The 23,035-nt window shown below is 36.9% G+C and overlaps 1 long non-coding RNA gene across 3 annotated transcripts in view; it reads right to left on the bottom strand.

The window, feature by feature from the left end:
• The window catches only part of LOC140642558 (uncharacterized), a 35,378-nt gene extending 15,417 nt beyond the window's left edge, over positions 1–19,961 (bottom strand). Inside the window, exons 1-3 of one of the 3 annotated variants that reach the window (XR_012039003.1) lie at positions 19,498–19,958; positions 6,775–6,946; positions 2,838–3,136 (exon numbers count right to left, since the gene is read on the bottom strand). This is a non-coding gene — a long non-coding RNA (uncharacterized lncRNA). Of the gene's footprint in view, positions 1–2,837; positions 3,137–6,774; positions 6,947–19,497 lie in introns of those variants that run through there. The other 2 variants (XR_012039002.1, XR_012039004.1) reach the window with 2 other exon arrangements.
• Positions 19,962–23,035: the final 3,074 nt, after the last annotated feature.

Below are 23,035 nucleotides of genomic sequence, written 5' to 3'. Positions count from 1 at the left end.
GGGAAATGAGACTGTACAGGGGCATATAGATTGAAGAGGAATGAAGAAAAGAAAAAGAGCTGTGTATTTTTTTTTTTTTTAATCTAAATTTTAGGTAGTTAACATATAGTGCAACTGTTTGGTTTCTGGAGTAGAATTCAGTGATTCATCACTTACATGTAACACCTGGTGCTCATTGCAACAAGGATCCTCCTTAATTTTGATTGCCCCTCTAGCCCATCCCTCCATTCTCTATCATTAACATATTCTTATGGCTTGGAAGAGAAATATTATATAATTAAGAAAGTGGGAAATGAAACTAAATAAATGGGAAATGAGAAAAAGTACAGGATAATAAAAACAAACAAACAAACAATAAAAATGAGGAAAATGTGAGCCAGGTTTCTAGAACAGTGATTTATTCATTGAGTTTTTATTTTATTTATAACCTGAAGATTTCTTCAAATATGAGGATATCCTTAGCAAATTCATAAAGTGCATTTTATTAATATTTTAGTAGAAAGGGATCATTATTATTTTGCAATACAACAGCGTATTTAGCATCAAGAATCTTTGATGCACTAAACTTTTTAGATGTAAAACTCTTGACAAATAGTACTGTTTCTTTTGTTTTTTATAAAGGCTTTAAATCTATAGTTGTAATTTGAGAGTAGCATACATATCAAAGAAAGCAATCCTTGTAAAATAGTAAAAAAAGAAAAAAAAGAAAAAGCTATGATATCTCAGCAATCTGATATAGCTGTGGGTTGTTTTTTGTTTTTATTTTGTTTTTTTGAACCTGATAAAAATTATTAGTCACAATCTTTATTTCCTTTGATGAAATAATGTAGAACAATTTTCTCAATTCTCTCCCTGAAGACAATTTTTAAAAATGAATGAAATATGTGATAAAAAGACATCTAAAAAGAAAGCATCTGAAAATATCAAAGAGGTATCAAGACAAAGAAGAAATTGGGTCAAAATTTAAAAGACAATATAAGACCACAGAGAGGAGGCCCAGAACTCAAAATGCTTTCTCTAAGGCAAAAAACTTTCTGATTTTTTTTTACATACTATGTACAAAACAATGGTGAAAAACAAAAGTAAAGAAAAAACTAAGATAGCAAAACCAGGAGAGAATTTGCAATAGACCTACAATGACTTCAGTTTTAGATTTATCATCTACAAAGGAAACGCACATACATTCACATTTTATCATAGTCGTAGAGATTTAAAAAGACTTAAAGATTTAACAGGAAATGAGAAACTATAAAATGTGTCATAGTAGATTTATATAAGAGCCAAATAGAAATTCTTGGGGAAAAAAATCTATACATTAACCAGTAGTAACAGCAAAAGGAAGATACTGCTAAGTAGTTTTCAAAAGCAGATTTTCTATCTAAGAGCAGGTTAGAAATACCTGGAGAACCAGCCAACTGGAAAATAGATCTGAAAAAGCACTTAAAATACAGCACTGGGAGATAAGAAGACTCAAATTAGAGAATAGAGGATAAGAAAACAGCAAATACAGCGAGACTTTCTAAAATCTGTATCACTGGAGTCCCAGAGGAAGTGGAGAGAAGGAATAGTTCAAAAGCAATATCTGAAGATAATGGTCCAGGATTTTCCAGAACTAATGAAATCAACAGTCCAGAGAGTCAAGATGCCCAATAAATCATTAGCATGAAAAGTGAGACAAATACAATGGGAAAACTGTTTAATGTCTTCTCAAACTGAACTTAAGCATACTCCACGGCCTACTGATTTTGTTTCTAGTTTAGATCACAAACGTAAGTGCAGATGTACATAAAAATATGCGGAAAATATGTAGCAGCTTTATGTATATTAGCCCTAAACTGGAAACAACCCACATGTCTGTCACAGGACGAGATAAGCATTGTGCATTTTTCCACGAATAGAAAGTAGAAAATTATGCAGCGATGAAAAGGAACAAATTGTTGCGACTGCCATGGCCCAGGGACAGCTTTCACACTTAATGTTCCATGAAATAGGATGGTCAGAAGGGGCTCTACACCCCAAGATTCCATCTGTATGAATTTTAAAAACAGGGAAAAGAAAAAAATATGTTTCAAGGCAGAATAAATAATTATGTTTGGAGGGGGATGGGGAAAGAAGAGAGATGTTTCTAGTGTGTATTTAATGTTCTAAGTTTTGGTCTGGGTGGTGATTAAATAGATAAATTTGGAAAATTTCATAAAGCTGTACACTAAAGATTGGTGTGGTCCTTATTACAAGTGTGATTTATTTCATCAAATAAAACCATGTTATTCATGGTTTATTCATCAATAAACCATGTTATTAAATAAAAATGTCAAAGCTATGGCAAAGAAGAAAAGGATAATATATATGGCATCTTCACCAAGAACATGAGGATGGAAAGCTTTCTTGAGAAACACGGAAGGCTCGGGCCTGGGTGGTTCCGTCAGTAGAGCGTCCGACTCCTGATCCCAGCTCAGGTCATGGTGTCAGGGTCTTGGGATCCACCCTGGGTTAGGCTCCCTGCTCAGTGGGGAACCGGCTCGACCCTGTGCCCCTCGTCCCCCACCCATGCTCTTTGTCTCTCTCTCTCTCTCAAATAAATAAAATCTTAAAAAAAAAAAAAAAAAAGAAACATAGAACACTTATGGTACAGAAAGAAGCCGATACTACATCTACATCAGGAGCTTCTTTTCATCCAACGTGACTGATGAGCAATTCATATCCAGAATATATAAAACTCTTCTTATCAATAAAGAAAAAAATACCCAAAAACTCGTGGGGGAAAAAAAAAACTGGCAACATTCTTGAATAAGAACTTCAAGACAAGGAAAAATACAATTGACAATAATAGCATCATATGGAAAGTTGGGCAACATCTTTAATAATCATATAGAAAACCTGGCAACTCCATGTGTTGGAAAACTTGTGGAACGAAGGCCATTTTCATACACTCTTGGCTTTTGTATGCCTTTTGATACCATTTTGAAAAACTGTTTGGAATTATCTGCCGCAGTTAAAGACATGCAGATCCAGTGAGCAAACAATTCTACTCTTGGAAGAGTTGCAAGGAAAGGCACGCCGGGCCCTGCATGGAGATGCCTGTGGCAGCACCGTTGTCCCAAGCATGGTTGTCCCAAGCTGGAAATGCTGGTCATCTCTATGAGAAGAGACATTAATTGTGTTATATTTTAAAAATGCAACATTATCTAGCAAAAAAGATACACAGACGAAGCTAAATCCAACACCATTGGTGAATCTTTAAAAAAAAATATTGAGCAAACTAAGCACACTAAATAATATGTTCAGCATGATTTTATTGCTAAAAAGAACACAAACAGGGCAAAGTGTTCTGCTGTGATGCACACATGGGAGGTAAAACTAGGAAGAAAATCGCGGAAGTGATTACCGTAAAGTCAAAATAATATTAACCTCAAATGGGGAGAGAGGAAATGTCATCGTCCAGAAACACATGGAGTTGACAGGCATGTTCTCTGCATTAAGCGGGAGGCTGGTTACCTTGATGGTCACTTTGTGATTATTCATTAAACTGTTTATTTATGTTTGATCATATCTGACGTGTTTATATTCCATAATAAAATTTAAAAAACCACCGAATCTTGTCCATAATCATGGGTGTGAGACCATCTGACGAACATGAGCACCGCCTAATTAATAAAATAAAATAATAAAAGTGGGCAAAAAACTCAGTTCTGTGTCATAACAACTGCCTCAACCCGACTTCAGTAGGAAATCTAATTGTGTTGTTAAGCCAGAAACATTCTGATCCTCAAATCCTTTGACATAAACAAAAGCTGGTTTAATATCTTTGGTAAGATTTCAGAGGGCAGGCAGAAAGAGCCAGAAAACTCTTTTCAATGTAATTAGGTAAAGATTGTGATTCTTGTGCTAAATATAAACGCAGACTTCATATTTGAAAAACAAAAAGCTAGACACATAATGCAGAATTAATTCAGAGGGAAAATACTTATTTCAGTCCCAAGTTTTCTCTAAATTTGCTTTGAATTCTGTTTCTGCATCACAGAGGATCATGGAGAGGGAGGAAAAACTGAATGGGGAGAAATCAGGGAGACAGACCATGAGAGACTTAACTCTGGGAAAGAAACTGAGGGGGAGGGGAGGGGGGTGAGGTGGGGAGTGGGGTCACTGGGGGACAGGCATGAAGGAGGGCACGTGATGGGATGAGCACTGGGTGTGATATCCAACTGGTGAATCACTGAGCCCTACCTCTGAAACTAATAATAGGCTATAAGTTAATTAATTGAATTTAAATTAAAAAAGTCCATTTCTACTTTTTTAAAATACCCAAATGCTGTAACTAGTGTTACATTTTAATAAATAAATAAATAAATAAATAAATAAATAAGACAAAAAAAGGCCTTCATCGTTCACAATATCAAGTATTTCTTTTAAGATTTTTAAAAATCTGTTTATTCATGAGAGACACAGAGAGAGAGAGAGAGAGAAGCGGGCTCCATGCGGGGAGCCCAATGTGGGACTCAATCCCAGAACCCCAGGATCACACCCTGGGCCCAAGGCAGATGCTCAACCGCTGAGCCCCCCAGGTGTCCCTCCAGTATTTTTTCACTCTACACTCCACTCTGAATTTCTACCCTATGAACCCATAGTTTTGATATTATCAATCTTCTGGAGGATTTTGGGGGAAATGCTGAGGGTTATCCAACCACATTCTGATAACCACTGTAGCTGTCTCTAAATTAATATCATCACTCTATTATTTTTAAATTCTTCAAGCAATGAAGGAGATTCAAAAATGTGGAAATATGAGGAGAACTTGTAGAATGATAGGACTGTTCTAAAACTGAATTATAGTGATGATTCCACGACTGCAAATTTACTAAAACTCATTGAATTAAAAACTTACACTTGGCGAATGTTGCAATATATAGGTTATGCCTGTAGATATTGTGGAATATAATCTCATCTTTCATTTGTAAAATCATCACATGGTGAACCTGACTTTGTGATTTTGCATTTATTGTAACTTGTGACTTGTTTAAAAGTTTGATTTTAAAAGTGGTAGGACAATGCAGGGATTAGAAACGCAGGTTCTTGCTTAACCCCGAATTCATGGATTTAATTCCAAATACCTCTCTGGCTACTCTAGAAGACTGTGTTTCCTCTTCTGTAAAAAGGAGAAAATAATAATACCTCATCTAATGACTTCTTTTTTTTTTAAGATTTTATTCATTTATTCGTGAGAGACACACAGAGAGAGGCAGAGACACAGGCAGAGGGAGAAGCAGGCTCCACGCAGGGAGCCCTACGTGGGACTCGATCCCAGGACCCTGGGGTCATGCCCTGGGTCCAAGTAGGATGCTCAACCAACTGAGCCACCCAGGTGTCCCCTAATAGCTTATTCTAAGTAGTAACTGAGTTAATGTGTCTAGATGTGCATAGAGTAGTGTGATTACCTGGTAAGTACCAGGTAAGTGTTAGCTATTATTCTATATGCCAAGTTAAGGAGACAGGTGATTGCTGAAGTTAAAGATACAAAAGTAAAATAATAAATTTGATAGAGAAAGATATGAGAGAAGGGAAATAAAAAGGAATGTGCTAATCTTCTTAAAGTAAATAAATCTAATCCTTGAGGTAAGACATAAATAAGCAATGACTAAAATCAATCCAGGTGTATTTATAAGTGGTGGACTGATGAATGATGTTGTCAGTAATTAGGGAGATCAAAAATTCAATCTTTTTGGCTACTTCTGTTATTGTTTTACAGTAGGTAAAATAATTTGGAGAAAAAGATGGTCCGAAGTAATAAAGGTTGGAGAGTTGATATTATAGACTTGCATGGCTGTTGATGAGAAATAGAGAAAGATGCCAAACAGGAATACAGAAGAAGAAAACCAAATGTAATTGAAATCTGGTTCAAGTTGTAGACTATGACTTTTTTTTCAAAAATTTTTTAAAGATTTCATTTTTAGGTAACCTCTACACCCAATGTGGTGCTCAAACTTGCAACCCTGAAAATCAAGAGGCATGTGCTCTTCTGACTGAGCCAGCCAGGCACTCCTATTTTTTTTTTAATTTTTTTTTAAATTCGTTTAACGTTAATGGAAGTATATTCCTTCGACAATCTCAATAGACAAAATGACAAAAGTATTTTACTAAAACTGATCCTCTTACTAATTATTAAAACCAGTTTTTTGAGCGTTCAATAGCCATTATAATTGACTAACATTCATCTAGTCCCTGTGAAATAATTCTTCTAAGTCAACCATGATAATTTCTTCAAATTTGCCAGTGTTTAGAGATGGCCAAGTTTAACATCAGACAACGAAATGCAGCTGAATGTTCACTTTGAACTTTTAAAGAACTGAATTCCTTTGCTGTTGGGTGTGGAAAAAAGATGCTTGTTTCCCAGTATCTGTTAGCAGACATCTCATGTTCATGAGAACCACCCTCAAGATGAATGTAGTTTGTGATAGAAGGCAGAGACCAAGAGATAACCTTGGGTCTTCATAAAACCCTATAAAAATCAAGTCAAATATCCCAGAAGATTGGCCTAACGCTAGACTGCCTATTATATGAGTTGATATATTTTCTCATTCCTAAATACAATTTAAGTTGTGGTTTCCATTTCTTAGAGTGAAATAATTTAACCTAATACAAAATAGGTATCTGGAAATATTCTTCAGACATTCATCATAAAGTATAAAGAAAAAAAGATGTTATTTAATTAAAATAGGATTGTTATATTTACATATGTAATTGAATTTACATTTAATTATCACTGTGTAATCACTTCACCTGGAAATCATGGGTTCCTCCCATACTGAATATCCCAAAGGAGCTACGAGGATCACTGGATCTCTGGAATTCGAAGCATCTGAGTAGAAAATCAATCGTACAAGTTCACGTTTGGCCAAAAGTAGTTCTTAGCAAGGATATGGATCATAAATATGATGAAATCGAAACAATCCTACAAATAAAAGAATTAAAAATTCAGAAAATGTATCTGATAATGTGGTAAGAAACTTGCATTTGCTTCTGTCCTATTTTTAGCAGTTCTTTCTAATAGAAATCCACCAAAGAAAGCGTTTGATTTGACTGCATAAGTTTGAATCATGGCAGTGACTCTGGATTATAAATGGCCTACAAATTACAGGAGAAGGTTTACATTCTCCTAACTGCATTTGACTTTTTTTTTTCTCTTGACTTATAGGCAATCTTCTTAGCGTACCTCATTACATTATTCTCAGAGTACATTAATCTCACCGCTTTTAAAAATAAACATATGCCAGACTTCTCACATCAATTGTACCTGAAGCAAATCTTCTGAAATTGTCCCTTTAAATGTCTTTTATTCTTGGGTATAATTAGAAGAAATAAAAGTGAACATAAAGCTAAATTCAGTTCTTATATCTTAATATAACAATATCCAAGTATTCTAACACAAGTGTCCTTTAATTTCTTCTTAAATAAATGATAAAACTATACTAGAGCATGTGATTTGTGAGTTAAAACTTTCGTCCTTCCTTAGGTATGTGCATGGGCTAGAAACACATTAATTAAATTCAGATCCCATCATAATGCCATTCCCTTAGAGAACAGAAAGGTGAAGTGTCACTCAGCATGGTTTTACCAAGCCAAAAAAAAAAAAAAAAAAAAAAAAAAACAGCATTAAATGCAATTTCTTCCAATATCATATGATGCTCTTTCATTCTAGGAAATCATTCGGGCTTGACAGCAAGAAAACACTTTTAAATTGGAAAATCCTTTAGTTTTCAAGCTTTTCCTCTGGTTCTTATTTCCCTTTTACATTCTGAGGTCAGTAACGTTCCACTCAAGTACACTGCTCAGAGTTTTTGTGCACCATTCTCCATGTGCTTATTTCCCACTTGAGTGCCATCTAGAAGGGAATGTTAACCTATCTCTACTTCTAAAAAATAATTATTATTTCTCCATGATTGATATAAATTATTAGATTGAACTACAGGACATTATCAACATTCAACCACTTTGATTTACAAAAACAGTACTTTTAGGTGGATCACACTAATATAATCAAAATGTTGAGACATTCATCATATCAGAAAAAGCTGATCTAATGTGATCCATGATAGAAGTTAATTCTCTTAATTTGTAATATTTCTGATATTTTAATTTCCCTATTCTTAGACTTCTTTGCTCCATAGAATGGATAGTCATTACATTGCCCTGATATTATTTTCCTCTCTGCTAATTTAAGCGACTATTTTAATCTGAGTTTGGTGATGAAAATAGTACTACCAGAAACGGTGTTATATGAAGATTTAAGCTAATATATTTCTAGTGGAAACTGGGGGAATAGGGATAGATAAACCCAGAGCAGGAGCACTGGAAATAGTTATTAATGATGTTGGCTGATGCATAGGTCGAGGAGGATGGGAAAGAAGCCACAGACCCGAGGGAATTTGCTCAGCTTTATTCTGTTCTCCCCAGGGCTGCAGATCAGAGAGGTGCTGGCCTGTTGTGTCTGACCTGTACTATGTAAGTCTGCTCAGTCCACTTCCACTTTCCTGATTTCATTCAGGTTCCTCTTCATGGGAGACCCTGACCCGTGCTAATACATCAGAGGGGATTCCACTGAAAGCATGCCTTTGCCTTCCAAGGTAGTCATGGTAATTCTAAGGTGACCAGTCATAGTTTACCACCGACAGAGAAGCCCAGGTTCATGTGAGTGGTCACTCCAAGACTTTCATCTCCAGGGGACTATTGCTTTTCTCAAAAAAAAACTAATAATGTAAACTTATCACTGAGATACTCCATACCCATAGTCTCTCTCTCTCTCTTGCACAGAACTCAAAGATCTTGCCAATAAATTAAGTGCAAATGCTTTTCCTAGATCTTTAGAACATATTGACCCTTTCTGGCCCACAGCCATAATGAGCAAAGTAATCAATAGGAGCTAAAGCATATGGCAGGCTTAATAATAGAACATCTCTCTTGCAGTCTGAGAGAAAGTTGTTCTGTCTGATTGGCGTCTACAAGGGTAATAAATCCCTCATCTGTCTGTTCACTGCTAAGGCCCTCTACTCTGTGTAGAGGGTTAGTGAAGTATGCACGCATTAAAGCCACCCCTCCCCCCATTAGAGATGTCACCTAATAACCATTAAAGTAAGTAAATACTGGGACACCTGAGGGGCTCAGTGGTTGAGCATCTGCCTCGGACTCAGGGGGTGACCCCAGGGTCCCGGGATCGAGTCCCACATTGGGCTTCCCTGCATGGAGCCTGCTTCTCCCTCTGCCTGTGTCCCTGCCTCTCTCTGTGTGTCTCTCATTAATAAATAAATAAATAAAATCTTAAAAAAAATGGATCAAGGCACTTGGCTCTAAATGTTGGTGGTTTCTGTCATTATTGAAATAGAACATTAGATATCTTACACTGTATTTAAATTAAAATTAGAAATATCTGTACCAGAATATTTTTATTTTAGAATAGACTTAGATTTACAGAAAAGTTGCCCAGATAGTAACAGGTTGCTCTATATTCTATGCTATTTCTTTTATTATTACTATCATACATTCATATGTTATATTTGTCACAATTACACTGAGGTTGATATGTTATTATTAACTAGAGTCCATACTTTCTTCAAACTTTATTTCCGTAGTGTTGCCCTAATCTTCTTTTGCAGGATCCCATCTGAAATATTACATTACATTGAGTCATCGTGTCTATGTAGGCTCCACTTGCTTGCCACAGTTTCTTAGATCTTTGTTTTTGATGACTTTGATAGTTTTAAAGATTACCGGTCAGGTATTTTGTAGAATGTCCCTTAATTCGGCTTTGTCTGATGTTTTTCTCATGGTAAGACTAGAGTAATATGTACTTGAATGTTATCCCTGAGGAAAATTTTAAAATTAAATCACTCAAAAATTATAATCTTGGGAAGAAATGTAAATTTGTAGAGAAAGGAATGGTATATTAGTACGTATTATATAATAAATATCTAGTAGCCCAAAAAGCAGATTTTCAAACTTTTGGAAATGTCAATCCATAATACATATATGTTACATTGTACCTCAAGAAACATACACACAGGTAAAAAAAAAAATAAAAAAGTCATATAGTCTATTTAAAAAAATATTGAAATCCATTAAATTCATTTTATAATCAGCTACTATACCATGACTTGCAGTTTTAATAGACTGAAGAAATCAAATAGGGCCTTTTCTCTCTCTCCTCTCTACTTCAGAGCTTTGGAGAGCATTTGACTGAATATTACCAAAGACAGAGGGAAAAAATGAGAAAAAAAATATTGGAGAAATGATATAATATCTAATAATATAAAGTTCCCTAAAGAATTTCTTTACATATGTTGGAAACTCAAAAGGCTGAGTGAGAAGAAAATAAATACATGTTTTGGTAATTTTCATAATGGCCATTACAGTTAAATTAGGTGAATCAAGAATAAAGAAGTTAATTGCATGGATAAAGGTTGTACAATAAGTCAGTAGTAAAGCGGGAAATAAAAACCAGACATGTGTTCCCGGCAGCCGCTATCACACACGTCCCACAAATAGTTGACTTAGTAGTAAATCACATTCTCTTTAGTGCTTCTTATTACACAGGTCTGCATTTTCACTCTAAAAAAGAAAATGAGTATGGGGAATTCAAAACTAGGTGCAAATGATTTTGGTCCTCAATTTCATTTCTCTATCGAATATGAAAAAAAAATTGCAAGAGTCATGTAAAAATGTCTATGTTTCAAGTGACTTGCACTATAGCAGTCCCCACGGCACAGTCACACACTCGAGCTAAAAGGTAATATTACAGGGATCATTTCCAAATGGAGATAAAAATAAGAGAAGAATGTTTCATCCTGAGTCCCATTAGGAAGGGAGGCTCAGAAGCATGTTCCCTTATCACCTCTGTTTGCATAAAGAGGAGGATGCACATCTAGGAGGAAGTTTTCAGAAAGGGCACATGGGGCAGGGAGGTATCAAGTGGCTGGAGGACGGTCTAGGCACATGAGGAATTCTCATGCACGTATTTGGGGAATCTTATGACGTCAAATCTTGTTGAGGAGCCAAAAGAGTACTCATTATCATGCATTTTAATGCCACAAGAGAGACGTGGGTTCGTGGGTTCGGTTCCCAGTGTCAGCAGCTACCTCTCCAGGCTATTGGCACACATCATGTAGTGGGGTTGCCTGGGAAACAGAACAAAAACAAAAGCTGGAGGCCAGGAAGTAGGACATGTTGCTCGTGGACAATCCTGCTAGCCGAGAAAGGGTCTGCAAGCTGATGGGGCCTCTGGGTAGCTGTTCATGAGATGTCCTGTCAGGGTCACGTAAATGCGGACAGTGAGAAGGGGTAAAGTTATGTAGGTGAGCATGAATGCCCTTTGCACTTGGCCATTTCTAGGTAAACTCAGGGTGATTTATCTTGTCTACATGCAGGTAAGAAATAATTACAGCTATTTCAAGCCACTAAATTATCTACCCTTTATTTGTATAAATTAAAAAGGTCCTAATTAAAAAAAAAACACTTGGTTTTTTGACTTCTGCTTGGCTAATTTTTAAGATGTTCTTTGGTTTAGTTACTTTGAATTTATAGTGTTGGTAGCTTTAGAGACGACTTAGTATTCCCTCTAACGGTGATGACTTTTCAATTTTTAAAAACATCTCAACAGGACTTTTCCATATTAAAACAAGCTTGACAGAACAAAGAACTAGAATCTTTAAACGGGTTTTTATTATATTTATAAGCAATGTAAGAGTAAACAACAAAAGAACAAAAGGAAATTTTCAGTAAGGCACGACGGTATTCTGACCCATGACTAAGTCAGTTGTTTATAATCTTGATTTAATTAATTCTTACAGAAAAAAAAATAATTCTTACAGGAGACCCAAAGTTAAGTATAAAACTATGGGTAAATATGTATTTGTGCATTTTTTTTTCATAAAGTAAAGGTGCCTACTTCTTTTTATAGTTTTTAAAGCCAAGTGGATCCCTGACCAAAGGTAGCCAAAATTCCCCTTTTCCTCCAAGGACATCAGGTTCATGTGAGTTTTGCCAAAATTAAAAAAACAAAAAACAAAAAACACTACATCATCTATATCTTATGCAAATTATTTCAGAAAATTAAAATGAAGGAAACATGTCCGACTTATGCAGGATGCCAATTTAAACTTGATACTAAAAAGAAAGAAAGAAAGAAAGAAAGAAAGAAAGAAAGAAAGAAAGAAAGAAAAAAGAAAGAAAGAAAGAAAGAAAGAAAGAAAGAAAGAAAGAAAGAATAAACTTGATACTATGATCAAATAAAGAGGCAGTTTAAAAAAAAGATAATTATAGACTAAGATTTCTTTGGATTGATTCAGTATCTAAAACAAAAGATTTCCAACCACATTTCAATACTATAAAACTCAACCTAAAATTAGTTTCTGTAACAGATAAAACCCCAAATCTCAGTAGTTCAACACAAGGAGTCTTACTTATTTATTTGTTACTCAGGTAAAGTTTGGGGTAGGGACAGAAGGTGGGGTAACCTGTGCAAGCAGTCGTTACCGAGCCCAGGTCCTGCTCTCATCAGTTGGTAGCTTCTTCTCGGGTCCTGCTGGGTGACAGTCTAAGGTCAACAGGTGGTGAAAATGACAGGTGATAATTCCATGGGGAAAAGGAGAGGCTGTTCAACGGAAGGATTTTGCAAAAATTGCTTATCAATATGAAAAAAAATGGAATTAAATACCTACATAGTTCCTAACGCGAATCCATTGCTACAAGAATGTGAGGCGACTTTTCCAGTAGATCCCAGTGTCTTAACACCTGGTTCAGGGAACGGGCACGGCCATCACCTGGGCTGCTTTCTGTAGGTCACACGGTCACAGAGACCAGATCCCAAGGGAAGGGGCACTCATCACTCAACTGGATGAGAGAAATATCAAAGAATTGTGGCCCCTGTTTGAAGACTGCTACAAGTGTCTCCTGATATTTGGGGCTGAATTGTATTGTTTACAAGGAGGACCAGAGCTTAGAGTGGGGGATAGAAGAAAGCAGCAAAAGAGCAAAGGCAGCGGGGCTGGACACAAAACCCGCAAACCTCATAATGACTGTCTCTATCAGGACCTTTTTTTGAAACTGCTTCCGCTGTTTCTATATTTTACCTTTGAAAAAGATTAGAAACATTAGTCGTGCACAGGACACAGTTATTAGCAAATCAGCCTAGTGTACTTCGATAGAGCGATCTTTCACTTCTGATTGCTATTTTTTGTTCGTTTGTTTTAAATGAGTCACTTTGGCAGAGTTCCACTCGTCTGCACTCGTAACAATACTTTTGCCATTATAAATTAAATAAACAGATAGCAAATTATTTTACATTTCAAACGTAAAGTATGAAGTTTCAAAAAGAGAATGTACATTTTGTTACCCTGGGCAACATCTACCCTTCGCTCAGTTATTTGACGGCCCCTTCAAATCAGAAATCTGAGGATACACAAGGAAGGCAAAACGTAGAAGACTATTTCCTTGTTAACCATTCTGTGCACGCTAAAATAAGCATGCAAGACATTTTTAAAAAGAACAAAACAAAGGGAAACAGCAGGCCACCCTTTGGTACAACATTCTGAGCTGAGGAGACTGTCGATTTCATGCTTATTCACAAATGTATCACCAAAGTCTTAAGAATATGTAGATTCTAGTTTACCTATAAAAATAAATAATAAAAAAATTAAAAAAATAAAAATATATCAAAAAAATAAATAATATATTTTATTTTCTGATAGAAAGCGGCATTAAAAGGACTTTGGAAAAAAAAAAAAAAAGGATTTTGGCTCATGACCATGCTGACACTGAGACACTATCTTTTTTTTCCTTGAGAAGTATCTGGGGTTTTTTTGTGTGTGTGTTCCATAGGTACTATTTTTATTAGGTTTTATCATCAAGTCAATAACTCATATAATTATTAGATTTGTAAGTTGTCTGTTGATTGTGTAAGTAGGCTTCATAAATGATCTCCCACTTTTCCCCTGTATGTTGGAATAGTTTGCGTAAGGGTGGCATTTTTTATTTAAATTTTGGTAAAATTTGCCAGTGATGCCATTAGGTCGTGAAATTAGCTTTGTGGCAATATTTTTTTGTTTAAATTTTGGTAAAATTTGCCAGTGATGCCATCAGGTCGTGAAATTAGCTTTATGGGAATATTTTTTATTATTAATTCAGATTCTCTAGTAATATAGGCGTTTCAATATGTTTTGAAATGTTGAGGTTTTCTATGAATTTGCCCATTTCGTTTCAAACTTCAAATTTATTGAAACGAAGTTGGTGTAATACCTTCTCATTGCTTTTTCGATGCTTATGAAGAGTAAGGCCTATAGAGAGCATTCATATACGATATTGAATACTTGTGCTTTATACCTTTTTTTTTTCTTGATCGACTGCACCAAATCTTTACCAATTGTCAGAGAACCACTTTCTGACAATTTTACCACCGTCCATCTTCAATATCTCAGTCACAAAGCAGACAGGATGGATCAGGATAAAAATGTCTCTTCCGACACTCAATGACTCAAAACACCGTGTTAGATTTGGGGTAGGCTTATCTTCGCCAAGTTCCATATTTTATAGTTAGATGACATTTCTTCAAGAATTTTGTACTCAGTGGGCCTCTGGCCTTCTTCTATTCTATTTTATCGTACCTTGTCCTAGAGGGATTGTCACTGTCTGTTCATTTTGTTTTTCCAGAGATGGTTCAATCTGCTTTTAAACTGTTTTTTAAACACAACCTCGAAACAATGCCTAAGCGTCTGTTCCCCACAAAGCTGATTTGGGTTGAGCCGCAGAAGAGCACATCTAGAGACTATGTGACGGGACAGAGGTACAGGTAAGTGCTTGGGCCCAGGGCCTTCACAGGGGGGACACCTGCCCATCACCAGGAGTCGGCAGGTGGATCGGCAAAGGCCGATTCCAGAGATCCAGATAGTTGGCTAACACAAAACACACAAACAGCAGCAGGAAGAATGTTAGGGGACTACCGGCAGGCTCCAGAAGGTGTGAGGATCCGGATCAAGGAGAGAAAAGCAAGGTTCAAGCTCGAGGGGTGGGAGGAGCTCTAGGACAGGCAGTCAGGGAGCAACTCTGGCCCAGGAGGCCGGGACATGTCCTTTTGGAGACCCATCCCCAGAACCAAAGCAGAAACCTAATTTCTTGGCTTGGCCTGTGTGCTCAGAGCCAGATTGGAAGCAATGACCACTTGTTGCTGACCATCTGGCAGTGTGCTGAGTCCTTGCTGGCAAGGAGGAGCTTCGGGTCGGGGAGCAAAGGCCGGGGGAGCTGAATGCCAGCGAGTCTGGCCAAAGGAGGGGCCCAGAGCCAGATGCCCAGGACATGAGCCCCTTCCCTGCACATGTCTTTTACTTCCTTTTAATTATATCTTAAATGAGGGACATTGGAACTTTCTGGTAGTAGATCTTCTCCTACGATTAAGCAGAACATGTTATATGTAAAATAATCTTTGTTCCTTACCAAGCATTGTTGACAACAAATGAAACCTGAGGCAAATTTGATTTCTCAAAACTTACAGTGTCTACCCTGCAGGAAGCCGACGATTAAAATGTTTTCCCCAGCCATTTCAAACCGGGGGCCACATCCTCCAAATCAAGAAATGCAACTACCTTTAAACTTGAAATACTGCCCTGTGACTCAAATTTCATATTTAAAATGCTCCTTTTAAAGGAAAAAAAAAACCCTGTCAAAACTTTTTAAATAATATTTTCAAGAAATGTGGTATTTTCTCACTCTTTTACGGAGACCCCATTATTATTAAATCGGTCTGCCAAAGCGTATATTTACTTATTTTATTGTCTATTTGCAAATTGGTACAAAAGTTGATGTCGAGTCTTACTTATACAACACCACCTTCTGAAAAATTTTTGGTAAATTATTTCAAAAACACTAATTCTAAAGTACACACTATTAAACAAATATTAATTCTGGATAATTCTGTATCCAGAATACAAAGTGGGGTATTGAACAAGGTGGGGGTAGTGACTAGAATATCACTTTTATTTCTATTTGTCACAGCTCCTATTCCAAATAAGATGCTGCTTCTCTCTTTCAGTTTTTGTATGAGCCTGTTGACTTTGCAATCTGAAAGCTCTTGATCTTTAATGATCTGTAACACATCTGTATGCATAATACTGTCTTCCAAACTCCTCAACAATACAAAAACATTAGGCACGTATCATGGAGCTCTTTTAATACATTTTCCATGCAACAGTGCTTTTCCAAAATGCAACCCATTTTTGCATAAAAAATAAGATTTTACTGTGTGAGGATAATCAGGTAGTTATGCTGAACTAATGAGCTTTTTCTTTCTCTGACAGTCCTCAGATACAGTAATTGGGGAATTTAGTCATTCTTTAGATCCAGAAATGATGAGTTTTCTACCTTTGGCCATCATGAAAGATTCCCTTACACCAGAACATCCTGGCCAGGCATCAACAGAGCAACAGTCCAATCCATTGGTTGTATTACATGAAATAATAGGCTGTCTGTCTATCCATTCATATAAAATCCTTCATTAAAACTAAGCCATTTTGTATATAATATAAGTTGATTGTGCCTCCTTACTACTATTATTTTTATTACATAATGAATCTGAAAAGATGTGTTATTTTTCTTCTTTACAATACAGGACAGAATTTAAAGATAAAAAAAAATGATCAAAGGGAAGTGATAATGTACTATCTGGGATAACTTGGCTTTTTTTTCTTTAAGGAAATATGTTTTCTACAACTTGGAATCACATTTTAAGGATTCTATTGTCATGGTTTTTAGACATTCCATCCTTCTTTCTGTTTATCTCGTGCGTGTCCTGACCGTGTTCCAGAATTCAGTTTGATGCTTCATAATCATACAAATCCCCTTGCTACATTCTGAAAGGAATATTCAATTCAAAAAAGGATAGGAAGAGCCTGTGAAATTCATTTAGACTAATAGCATATTTATTTAGCACCAAAGGGCAACATTCTCATTATGAAAATATGTTTTATTTTTCCCCCAATATGACAAACAACCTAGTGTGAAGGTGGTAAATCTTCCACCTTTGGCTATTTTTCTCTGAGGCTCTGGCCTGCTTCTTAACTGTAGAAATAACTATCACTTTCCCATTTCTTTCCTTCTCTCAATTTCACGTCTTTCCATAGTTCTCTATATTCACTGTCAAAGACGTGAAAGCTTACGGGCCTCCCGTGTGTACCTCACATGAGAAGTGCAAGGAAATGATGGCATCTTACCTTCAAATCTATGTTTATGAGATTCAAAAATGATTATTTTTAAGTCCTTCTAATTCTGATAGAAGCATACTTGAAAAAAAAAAAACAAAAAACAAAAAACCAAAACACAAAGCTGCTGTGCCTTGTTTCTTATTCTCTCCAGTGTCTGACTTGGGTGGAGTTCCCAGAAAATAAGATCAAGCTGATAAAAAGCTTGAGAGGAGGAAGGATGATTAACTTAAAGAGAAAAATCAGAAAATGAAAACAATGATCTGCCTGTTTAGCAACAGCAGACAACAACAAAAAACAACCCCAATGACCAAAGAAAGAAAGAAAGAAAAAAGTGTGTCTAAAACATGTTTTCTATATGCTAAATGTGCAAAAGGATGGCTTTTGGACAGCTATTGAACTCGCTCTGGGCTGAAGCATCGAATCCTTCCAACCGCATCAGTCAGACAATCAAGAAATCTTTACATTTAGCTGGATCTTTACTGCAGGGGTCTGGGTACCCACAGGCTTCCTTCTGGTCATGTGAAGCTCAATGCGGCCCACAGCAAGTCGTGGGAATCAGGCCCTGGCAGGTGCTTTCTGGGGCTCCTGGTGCCAACAAGATGTCTTTGCTAGGTGAAAACAAATAAGGACCACATTTTTTTCTAGCCTGCAGAGATAAAAGCCTCCTGGGGATTGCTGAGAGTTGGATTGCTGTCCTAAAACCCTTCATTTTGTGCTCTTGTTCTGAGTTGTGTTTTTGTTGTCATTGGCTCCCTCCCTAGGAACTTGCTGTGCGCTCTGTTGGGGTAACCATGATGCGCAGGTGGTACGAGGAACCACCAGTTGATCCGCCAGTGGCCCGGGGGACTTTGGGGTTACCTGTACCACAAGAGGGTGGTGTAAATATTTGAAGACAAGGTGATAGATAGTTCATCCCCCATCCCCCCACCCCCACCTTGCTTCCCTGTTCCATTGGTCTCTGTCTTCTCAGCCTTTCACCTCTCCCCTTTCTCTAGACACAAATCCAAAAATCATTCTGTAAGTGGACACTGCTTGGCACTTCATCAGCTTCAAACGATGCCACCATCGTGGGCAGGGGCTTCGATGGAAGGAGAGTCTTGACTGACCCTCTGGCAAACATTTAGAAAATGTCTCCTCATCCCATAGATAAGACCATGGACTATTTTGTTAGCATTCAAGATGGATGAAATAGAAGGGACAGGGATTGGCTGAAGGTTACTATTCATTTGCAAACATATGTCATTAAAAGTTGCAAAAATACAGTGATTTCAAAAAAAATAAAAAAAATACAGTGATTTCATTTATGAATATTTTATCGAGGAAATTTTTATTGAATCTCCACTATACTCCAAACACTAAGATACAGCAGGGAGCCAGAGACGAAGTCTTGTTCTCATGGAGCTTAGGAGGAATGGGAAAGACAGAAACGGAGTGAATCTATAATAGATATGTATGTCATGTGATTATAAGTGTTGAGAAGGAGCATAAATCAGGTTAAAGAGACCTGATTTTCCCCCTATTCAAGGAAAAGGGTGGTGCTATTTAGATAAGGTGATTAAGAAAGACCCGTCTGAATCAAATATAGAAGCGAGTTTGTATTAATAGAATGGTATTTATCCATTCATTCAACAAATATTTATTGACTGCCTACGAGGTCACAAAATAAGTGTTTTATTTAGTATTTATGTTATACTACGTACATTCTTCAGGCATTAGTTGTTGCCACTCCAGCATAACAATCTCTAATCTCTAGATTATAATAACAATCATAATAATCTCTAGATTAAGGTCTTAGGTTTTGATATCATACACCTACATTTGCATCTTACTGTACTATGGTGTGTAATGAGAAATTACTTAATTTCGCTAAGTCTCAGTTTTCTCATATATAAAATAACATCTATCTTAGTGACTTGTTATATGCATAACTGAAATAACCAATGAGAAGCACCCAGCATAATTCTTAAAACACAATTTACAATTATTGAATATTAGCTATTAAAACTGTTAAAGTCAATGCGTGGCCAGATCTTTCAAGTTAAAAATAAAATATCGATTACGTAACCACGGGAGCACTTATTTTATGTTATTAAAGCCTCCTGCTTATTTTAATGCTGGCATTTTAAAAATGAATAGTTATAAAATAACTGTATAGCACGATATGAAAAAAAAAAGTTATAGCAGCCATTACTTTTCTACAAATGGAAACAAGTTCATTATGAGGCCCCATTTTCAAGATATTAGTTCAAAGTAACCCAATTACTTTCAGAATCCTCTCTCTTTCTCTCTTTTTCTCCGGGTGATCCATTCTGCGAACTTTCCACCCCCAAGATCCTCAGACTGAGTCCTTCTTGTCTCAACTTCAGATCCTCTTGACACTCCTGACTCCATCCTAAGCTAGAGAGGAGGCTTCACCTGTTTTCCTGGCACCACATAGGGCGCTGAGGCTGCTAGCAGCTCCTGATCTTGTGTTGGATAGAACGTGGATAAAAGGTTGACCTTCTTTCTGTGTTACATGCTCAGAATGGAGATAAGTCCATACCCAGGGATTCTCCTGTCCTCTCAGGCTTTCAGTATTGAGTACTTCTCACCCTAGGCCTGGTTTTGGCCTCTAGGTGGGACGGATGTGATGGCCCCTTCCCAAACTACCTCTGGATCACTCCTATCCTAAACTCACTTTTAGCTTAGGCCAGTGGTTCTCAAGCACAAATCAGAATCACCTGGAGGGCTTATGACACCATAGACTGCAGAGTTCTGCACCTGGAATTTCTGATTGAGTAGGTCCCAATGGAGCCAATAACTTGAAATTTCTAAGTTTCCAGGTCACATTAACGTTGTCATTCCAGGACTATGCTTGGGCAACTACCAACCTGGATGAATCCTTAACTTCCTTTTGGGCTGGAAGATCATCATGTTGGATCTTCTGTTCTTTATATTTTATGATATAAACTGTACTTCTCAGTCTTTCAAAATTGACCCTCAATATTTAAAGCTGAGCTTTTGGAGTTCTAAAAAACAAACAAACAAACAAACAAACACAAAAAAAAAAACCCTTTTCTCTCTCACCGAAGTCCAGTTATTACAAATCAAAAGTAGTTTGTCTTTCAGGACAATGGCTTTTCTCCTTTTTTCCTCATTGTCTGTTGTATCTGTTTCAAACTAAGACTAATGAAATGGAACACCAGGAGGAAAGCCAGATTTTTTTTTCTTTTCTAATTTCAAATGTACTTTTCAGTTTGGAAAAAAACAATGCATCTGCATGTATTTAAAAAAAATATCTACTGTTTAAGTATTCTCTATTTTAGCCTTCTGATTGCTAAATATGATTGAGTCACATAACAGTCTTCCAAACTCTGGAGGTATCATACTGTTACACAATTATGTTCTGTTAAATAACGCTTATGCAGATTACAAGTACTTAGCTAAGTTAATATGAGCAACCGTTTACAATCTGTTATATTTTGCTTATGGTAATTTTTAAGAGATTATGTTGGATGCACAAATAAGCTAGCTGAACCTGCTAAATGAAAGCGCATGCACTTAATCCTTTTTCTCTTACTGCATTTAAATGAGACCATAAGAACTGCTTTCTTAAAAGCATATCCCTAAGAGTTGAAATGAACACTCTGGCGATTGAGGAGAGTATCCGTTGGAAATGCAAAAAACAAAAAACAAAAAAACAAAACAAAAAAAACCCACCATATATATAAGCACTTATATACACATGTAAACACCCACTTATTTTGGTAAACTGTGATGAGACAAAGCCAGGTATAACACACACAAAAGATCTCCCTAACTTCATCTGAATAAATAAAGCAATGTATCATTCACTTATAATATTTCAGGCTTTAATCATCTTCTTTTTTTTTTTTTTGGATTAGACATGAAACGTGGGTGTTTTGTGTGTGTGTATGTGTGTGTGTGATTGGTTGTCTGGCAAACAGGCTCACTGTATCATAAATCCAGGGGGTGTGCTTCCCATATGGGTCTGCCCCTTGATCTGCAATGGCCCCAGGTTTTTTGTATGACATTTATGCCTCTGTGGTATCTGCACATAGTTAACATACTTTAATATCTGACCCTGATTATGGTAGTGGAATATGAAGCTAAAAAAGCCAACACATTATTTGAGGAGGACATTGTGAAAGCTGTCCTTCCCTTTGCAGGTGAGGTCACAACTTTCAGGCCATGCCTTTGTCCCTGGAGCTCTACCTCTATTAGCCTCTGTAATATTGATCTACAGAGATTTTCCCCCAAAATGATATCAGCCTATCTCTGATTCCTCCCAGCCAGCTGCCTGCTCCTATTTCTGTTTATTTCAAGCAATCAGCAACTCTTTTACATTTCTACAGGCTGAGTTTCTGTGGTCCAGTCTTTCTTTTGGCCGGAAAATATACTAGCCTCATTTGACAGCAGGTCTAGCAAGCATGGTTATAATACCAATTGATGCATTCTGGTCCAGGATTTTGATAATTTCAACTCCATTTTGCTAATTGAAGACAACATTAACACAGCGCTTGCCAATAAATCGTGTCCAAATACCGAATAAAGGGAGTGACGGTGTTCAAGGACTCGCTAAGCTCTGTGTATGCATTATTATTCTCAGACTCCGTGTTAATCTTCACTGCCTCCCGTGGGTACCACCTAGGCTGGAGAGCTGTTATTTTGCCTGCCCAACAAGCATTTCCCTTTCATTTGGTAAAAGCATCTTGCCTTTCTTTTGGAAGATAAATCTTTCCTCAATCTTCATCCCTGTGATTGGAAGGAGGCTGAGTCAACATTCAACATTAGCAAGACACGTGACCCAGATGTGGTCATTTAGGACACTTTGGTTTCCTCACTAAACTCATACTTCAGCTGCTCTTACATGTGGATTTTATTGTCAACAGGAAAAGGAAGTACTTTGTTTATTTGTTTTTCAAACAGCATCTAAAATGATACCATCTTGGTGTCACTGGTTATCACTTGGCTCTCTTTGCGGCTGAGTACAGTTGCCTGAAATAAAGTCAACAAAGATAAAAGCAAAGATATGATGAAGAGTCATCTTTACAGAACTCTTCTTGAATACCTCACGTGAACACCTACATCAGCCCATATCTAAAGCTCTTTCTACTCTTAGACTTCTCTTTATGGCAGCCAAACACTCCATTTTTTGCTTGCATTGACCTGAATCGGTTTCTACTACCCACAATGAAACCGTATCACAAAGCTCATTGATTAACAGTATCACTAATTCCAAACACTGGCATCAATAACAAAGACAAAAAAGACATTATAGAACCACAAAATTTAGGGCAAGACAGTGATCTATCTCATGGTAAGTTAGTAAACACGCTGCTTTCTTAGCATTAGCACCTAACATTTCATTTGTAGGGCGGCTAAGAAGCCATTTGGTGTGATATTTCCTCTTTAAGCCAACCTCTCTGATAGGGAGGTGGTATATAAATATAAGACACTGTGGTGGATACTGGTGATGAACTGCAGAGGGAATGGATTAGGGTGACAGCTCTGAGCCCTGTAGGTCAGGAGAGAGTTGCTGCTGGGATGATTGTCATTTCGTTGCATTTCATTGAGCCTTTAAACAATCCATAATTTATTGCTTGTCTTCCCCAATGTGTGTTTCCAGGGCAGAGTTAGCAACGTGGACTTTCCCAAACAACTTTATCAAGGTCTTTTATGTCTGCCTGTGAACCCCAAGGGAAGCATTTCCTTTAGGGTCCAAACTCCAGATCCCAGGCTTTTGTTTCATAACTGATCGGTGTGGAAGATGAGGGTGGGAAAGAGTTCATTTTTAACCT

The sequence above is a fragment of the Canis lupus genome, chromosome 11 (genome assembly GCF_048164855.1).
Source record: "Canis lupus baileyi chromosome 11, mCanLup2.hap1, whole genome shotgun sequence".
In the NCBI taxonomy this organism is placed as follows: Eukaryota; Metazoa; Chordata; class Mammalia; order Carnivora; family Canidae; genus Canis; species Canis lupus.
This window is presented reverse-complemented; position numbering and strand designations above follow the sequence as displayed.